Source organism: Papaver somniferum, chromosome 1, assembly GCF_003573695.1.
Source record: "Papaver somniferum cultivar HN1 chromosome 1, ASM357369v1, whole genome shotgun sequence".
Lineage (NCBI taxonomy): Eukaryota > Viridiplantae > Streptophyta > Magnoliopsida > Ranunculales > Papaveraceae > Papaver > Papaver somniferum.
Genome location: NC_039358.1, coordinates 67,635,261 through 67,643,289, shown reverse-complemented (window position 1 = coordinate 67,643,289; position 8,029 = coordinate 67,635,261).

The following is an 8,029-nucleotide window of genomic DNA, read 5'->3' as shown; positions in this document are numbered from 1 at the left end:
ACAAGGAAGGAGATCACAGAAAGCTCCAGCTCAATGAGTTGGACGAGATTCGTAGAGATGCATACGATAGTACTAAGGAGTATAAGAACAAAATGAAACTTGTGCATGATAAGAATATTTTACGAAAGTCATTTTCTCCAGGTCAAAAAGTTCTTCTGTATGACACTCGTTTGCGTCTATTCCCCGTAAAGCTGCGCTCTCGGTGGACCGGTCCTTTTGTGGTCCGTACTGTTTTTCCTCATGACGCTATTGAGATTGAGACACCAGATGGTAGTAGTTCTTCAAAGGTTAACGGTCCGCGATTGAATCCCTTTTTAGATCCTTTTCCTACAGGTAATGTTGAGGAGGTCCCTCTGGAGGACCCTGTTTACCCTTGATTGACCATCGAGGCGATTTGTATGTTGTATATTATTTTTTAGGTTTTTGGTTATACTTCACCCGGGTACTATCTTTCCGACTTCTCTCTTTACTATTTCCTCATGTTACTTATAATTTTGGTACTGTTCTTTCATTAGAAACATTGAGGACAATGTTAGATTTAAGTTTCGGGGTGGGGTAGAAACTTTTTATTACCTTTTTGTTAGAATAAATAAACTCCAGAGCCTAGAAATTTATGCCTATTAAGGATGGAACTAACCAATCTAAGTGGATGGAAGCATTTTGGTTGTAGGAGTTGAGGAACCAATCTTATTAGATGGAAACATCTAGAAGAGTCTATTCATAAAAGCATAGAGCTCCGGTGTTAGGAAAAAAAACATGGTAGTTTCGCCATATCTCGTGATGGAAACATCGAAAGAATCCTAATCACTTCTTTTTGTTCTTTTTACCATTGCTAGGGTGAAATAGAGTGACTGAGATGGAAAAAAAAAGTTGAAAAAAAAAATCATACCAGACCCCCAGACCAACCGGAATAAATACAATAAAGTCGACCACTGGTACCCTTGTATATGCCAGCTGAGTTGACTTAGAGTTAGGATTATCGACCACTGGTTACCTTGTATATGCCAGTGTGTTGATATTAGTCCAGACCAGTATCTCAGTCCATTAGGATAGGTTCACCTTAGTTAACATCATCTACGTTTTTCTCTACATCCATCTTCTTAATTTATCCCATGTGATTGGTAGACTCCGGTTATGATGTCCAGAAACTATCTGAGTAGAGCTCTGTCACTTTATATGAATTTTAGTATGCTTGAGTGCAAACTCGTGTACAACAATTGGAATTTCGCATCAGGGTACTTCCTCCTGTAGTCAATAAGTATGCCAACCAAGGAGATTCTTTAGTGCCTTCCAAGGTTCTGCGTAGATAGTTAGGGTCTGGAGTAAAGATTATGTGGGTATACCTCTGGTAAGCCCTCCCGATATTATAACTCGGACACTAGGGCCACCTAGGGGTTTAAAGGCTTATTGCATACGCTAAATGCAATCGACGATGCATGCGACAGTGAGTTAGGATTTTGTTTTTATTTTATTTTATTTTTGCTCGAGGACTAGCAAATCATAAGTTTGGGGGTATTTAATGGACACATTTTTGTGTCCGTTTTGTCTCGATTTTATATATTGATAGTTCTCATTTTTGTACTTATTATGGTGTTTTATGTGTGTAGGTATTTTTGTCCAATAAACATTTTTGGAAAAATCGGCTCGAAAAGTTGTCGAAAAGCGCACCCGGAGGACACTTGATATTCGGACTCTCACTATGGATAAAGGGTACCCGAATTACTAAGGGGCACCCTCAGGACACCCCCAAGGCAGCTGTTATTCGCACCCCTACTCTGGATAGGGGGCAACTATCTTCATTATTTGAATTCTGGTTTTTGGCGGGAAAACAAACCAACATGCATATTAGGGTTTGCATTCTTGGAAATATTTAAGGAGATTCAATCCCGGATTTTTGGTGGGCTGAACTTCCTATAGCATAACAGGGTCGTTGTGATCAGTTGGACTGAACCAGTTGGGCTAGATAAGTCGGGAGAAGAAGACAGGGAGGTGGAAAGTTTTACCGGGTTCTGTTAATGATTAAGGCCAGTTTTAGTCGGAGTTGGACATGCAGATGGATTGGGATTCATTAGATTCAGGGTTGGAACCATCTTTGGATTCGAAAAAATAGGTTCATATCTTCGGTTTTAAGGAAACAGAGGCTTGGAAAAATACATGGGATTTTTTATGATGTTGTTGGAAGTTAGGAGAGAATTTTACGTTGGGTTGGATGAATCTAGTCTTGTTCGAGTCCTGAGAGAGTTTTGGAGGATTTGGAAAGCTCAGAAACGCGTAAATAAGTAGGCATAAAGAAGAGAAAAAAGAGGGAAAGTCCGTGACTTTCCGTGGAAGAATAATCAAGATTTTTACGGGATTAAGCTAACATGTTGGCTATATAAGGGTTTCTGAGAGTCACAAATGGAGTGCGAAGTCATTGGAGCAGTTGCTGAGAAGATCGAGTTACAGGAAAACAATATTTTTGCTGCTGCTGCTGAAGAACAAGTGTAGAAAATAAGAACAACGTCTCAAATTTGTAACAGTGCTACAGTGATTTCTCTGTAACAGTCAGTCCATTGTAACAGCTGTTTTGTAACGCCGATACACTGTTGCAGACAGTCTGTTTTATTGTTTCTCATCCTTTTAATCATCTTTTGAACCATAAAACAATATTTTGAGATCATGATTAATATGAGGAGATTAACCCCATTGCTGAGGCGATAGAGGAAGCTATTTTTCCAACAAGAAGCGGTATATTCTTATTTATCTATTTATTTGCCTTGATCGGAAATTGTTTGAATGATTTTTGTTAAGAAATTGTTATTTCTTTTGATAGAGCATACTTGGACTTAGGTTTTTGATGTTCTATGCTTCATATTTACACTTGTTATTTTGAGAATCTACTTTTGCAATAGTTTAGAATCAAATTGAACGAGAAAATTGCATGAATATAAATATTGGGTTAAATCGCTTTGAGCTTGGGAAATAGTGGAATCTTAGCCTCAGTGTTCTTTTAATGTTGATATCAACTTTTTCAGTGTTTGCTATAATTACTAGTGATTTTTATATTTTAGTTTTGAATTTAAGTCTAAAAAAAAAATCCTCCACAAGTTCGAGAATCGAATCATTTTACTTATCACTATCACGATCACAGCAAGTCACGCACGTGAATAGAAAGTCCTTCGGATCGTATTCCAAACAACAAAGGAAGAATCTGTTTGGTAACCACTCTAATCAATCTTGCTAGAAGATATGTGAGTTGTTGATAAAGGATCTTCCGTTTAAACTAATAAACTCCTTTGTATGGTTAGATCAATCTAAACTTTGATTACCGAACTAATCAATTTCTAGGTTCGCGTTCAATCAATATAGAACTAAAAGACTAACTATAAGGTGATGCCGATCTTACACAAATAAACAATCAAGTCTATCAAAGATAAACACGTTTATAGTTGGACCCCATCCGATCAAGGTCTGTGCATTAAATCCATAAGATACGAAAACTAATAACAAATCTTCTTCGTTTTCAAATCTTCGTTCGCCTTCAATAGCCTGCACAACATAACTTGAATCCTCTTGTGATCAATCACGCACATAACAGAGTGTGTTAACAATGATTTATCACAAAATATCTTTAGATCCGAAAATGATTCCAAAGATCCCGTCAATACTTTTATCTAGTTTGAGTTAACCTTATGTCAGAAGACAAGGCTAATAATCAAACTAGGTGCAATCAAAGTTTCAACAACCGTTAATCAATCAAATAAATAATCGAAAACTACAAATAATAATACCGAAAAAACGGGGGTATAACAACCACACCCAATATTTCGATTAGAAATCTGTATGGACTAACTCCAATATACTTTCTAGAGAATCAACTAGAAAGTCAGACTCAATCTATATAAAAGTATATCGAGGAGTTAATATCTCTCTCACTTGATTTGATCTTTACTCAAGCAAATAGAAATCTGCGAGTCTTTATCAAATACAAGGATAATAACTTGGATGTTACCAAAGTCCAATATCCAAGTGTCAATCAATTTAAATCAACAACCAAAGGTTGGATATTCTAATTGATTGATCTTTACGCACAACCTGTGATATTTCAATTATACAACAAAATATAATGCGAAATAAAAATAACACAGACACCAGAAATTTTGTTAACGAGGAAACCGCAAATGCATAAAAACCCCGGAACCTAGTCCAGATTGAACACCACATTGTATTAAGCCGCTACATACACTAGCCTACTACAAACTAACTTCGGTCTGGACTGTAGTTGAACCCTAATCAATATCACACTGATTCAAGGTACAGTTGCGCTCCTTACATCTCTGATCCCAGCAGGATACTACGCACTTGATTCCCTTAGTTGATCTCACCCACAACCAAGAGTTGCTACGACCCATAGGTGAAGACTTTAATAAACAAATCTGTATCACACAGAAAAGTCTATGATAATAGATAAATTTGTCTCCCACAGATAAACCTATGAGTTTTGTTCCGTCTTTTGATAAATCAAGGTAAACAGGAACTAATTGATAATCCGGACTTATATTCCCGAAGAACATCCTAGTATTATCAATCACCTCACAATAATCTGAATCGTATGGTAGCGAAACAAGATGTTGGGGAATCACAATCGATGAGACGAAGATGTTTGTGATTTCTTTTTATCTTGCCCTATCGGAGATATAATCTCAAGTCAATTATTCAATTGAACTCGTACGATAGAAAATGGCAAGATCAGATCGCTCAACTACAAGAGAAGTAGTTTCGTCTGGCTTCACAATCCCAATGAAGTCTTTCAGTCGTTAACCTACAGGGTCTCGGGAAGAAACCTAAGGTTAAAGGAGAATCGACTCTAGCAAACTAACTAGTATCACAAAGGAGGTGTGGGGATCAGTTTTTCCAATTGCTAGATGTCTCCTTTGTATAGTTTTCAAATCAGGGTTTGCAATCCAAGTTACCTTGGTAACAAAGCATTCAATATTCACCGTTAGACGAAAAACCTGATTTCTCCAAGCTAATATCTTTTAACCGTTATATTGAAACTTAGCTTGTCATACACAAATGAAATGTGTTTCATTTAGGTTTGAGTAACCGTACCTAAACGTGTACACTTGATTGGTTCACAAATAGTTAATCGAGGTTAGCCATATGAGTACTTTCATATCAACCATATTCATCTTTCTCATAACTAGTTCAAATGACTCATACGAACTAGTTGATAGAGTTGTTCAATTTCTTAGGTCTTTATTCATAGACACAATTGAAACAAAATCGGTTTGATTCACTTGAATAAATTCATGAACAATATAGCCATGGTTTGCAAGATTGTATTCCTTATTGATTTATTGTTTTAATTTCATGAACTTCCGATTTGAGAAATAACCAGCTTGGGTACGCGTACGGGTATGCGTACCTTAGCTACCGGATTTGAGTTTGGAAACTCAGCAGAAATTTTCGGTTCAAAAACTTCCGTGAGTACGCGTACGGGTACGCGTACCTAAGGTGACTGGTTTTCCAGTTTCTAAACTACAAACTCCAGCAGAAGTGTTCGGTCGAAAACTTCCGCCAGTACGCGTACCCAAACTGTCTCCTTTACCAATGTCGCATGTACAAGTGCACTCAATTGGTTTCCGGCACATGGATTTATACTAATGTGCGAACACACTAATATGCTTATATCCATAGTTGGTTACATAATCTCAACTCTACATTTCAATCATTGAAACATTCTTCTATAATGTTATAACAATCGTTATTCACGACTATCGTCATCAAAGCTATTTTCAAGATTGAAACGTCATCATGAATTTCGTCACGGATAAAGATGAAAAGTGGTTAAAGCGAAAGCTTACCAACACGTATTTGGAGAAAAAGATAGGCGAGTAAACTCGGATCGAAATAGCAAATGTGTATGTATGAAAACTATCATACTTATACGGCTTTGTCTCAAGACTAGGAGATAGAGAGATAGACTTTTGAGTGATAGATAAGTTCAAGTCTCCACATACCTTTTAGTCGGATGAAGTTCCACTAGTTCCTCGAGTAGTTCTTCGTCTTCGTAAGATGATCGCCATGGAGTCTGGAGCTCAACTACACTAATTTGTCCTAAACTGAGATTAAGTTATAAGTAGTCTATAAATCAAGACATATAGTTTTGACACCTAAACTTGACAAACATGCTTGAGATACCAACGCATGCGAGTTCGACCGAGAAGTGCTCTAACAATCTCCCCCTTTGTCAATTTTAGTGGAAAAACTATCAATACATATGGATTACAAAATAAATAAAACTTTGTAGCTTCTCGTCCACATGCTTGATCACCTTTGGTGCTTCAACATTACTCGAAAACTTCGTCTTTTCCAAGTACTCCCATGATTCCATAGATGTTCAATTCAACATCATAGTTGTTGAAGTTCCGTAGCCATAACAATGAGAAAACAAAAGCTCTCGATCATTGTTATACAGTGTCATAGTATTATTACACGGTATCAAAGTTCTTATATCACAACTTCGACAACAATACTATAGTGATATGTATCACTCCCCCTTAGTCAATACTTCGTCTCAACACGAAAACCACTCCCCCTTACATAATGATCCGAAAACCATATGTATTTGTAGTGTGAACTACATATTAATTCTTCCCCTTTTTGTCAATAAAATTGGCAAAGGTACGAAAATGGGATCCTAATGAAATTTTCATGGAGACACTTCAAGACCAAAGAAAAGCACATATCAACTTGTTTTGATACAATCATATAGCCAAAGCTAGATGCATTCATCACGGAGTTTATAAAGATACAAGATCACTCCTCAAAATTCCATAGCCGCACTCCCCACAAAGATATGGAAATTAAGCGCAAGTTCAAAAGAACTCTCCCCCATTTGATGTCATTCCCAAAAGAACAACAAGAGCGACCTTACTTTTACAAGAAAAGAAGGATTTCTTTGGACACCAAAAACCACAAAACGATTTTGTATCCAAAAAATTCTCAATTAAACTAACCACAAGAGAACCCATGATTAATTTAATCGGAATACACAACCAAATTAATCACAAACGAATCTATGATTTGTTTAGTTGGAAATGCTCACACAAGAATACTTATGGAGCCGCACATTATACACATAAAATATGGATCAGGGAAAGATCAATACTGCAGAATATACAAGGATTCATTCTATATTCATCACTATTTGCATAACGACATACAATAGACATAATCCTCGTAAACAAAAGATTTTAACCTATCTTCCATCAATGAATTGACATAATAGGATTAACTTTTGTTTGTCAAAAAGTTCATCGATCTTGTATCAATACATGCATATCGACATATAAACGAGATAACTTTTGACAATATATGGGACAATAATAGTTCACGGACGCAAACACACATATCCCATAACACATTGCAATATATAAAACCATAAGGATTAATACTGCAAGAATCATCTTCCAAACCAAACTTTAGAATTTAAAAAAGTAAATCTAAAAACATGAAGATGAAAACGTTGGACATAGATATGTGTATTCACAATAATAGCTATTCCAAACCCTAGTTATCCTTCTGAAACAAAAACAAGAAAAAAATTCTCTTAAAAAGTTTCCTAGACAAAAGTCAAAAACATTTTAACACCAATAAAAATAGGCACGAGAAACTACTCATCATCTTCATCTTCGGAGACCATGAAGGTGGAACGAACCTTGTCCATGTCTTCTTTAATATCGGTGTACTTGGTAGCAATCACAAGTAATTGTTATTGAACACAACTTACTTTGGTATTAAATTTACAAACACCTTTGTAAATTTGGAGAAGAAGCTTCGTAGAAGGATCACTCGATCCATTAGTTGTGTCACCCCTTTGTCTCTTGCAAGCATATTCCTTCATTCGATTGAAAGTACACTGCCGAACAAGCTTGGGGGTTCCAATGGAGTTCCCATTGGGTTCAATGGAGAAGTTGCGACAAATACGCTCAATCAAGCATGGATAGCCTAACTTCTTGTCAACGTAAGTCATGTCTAACATTTG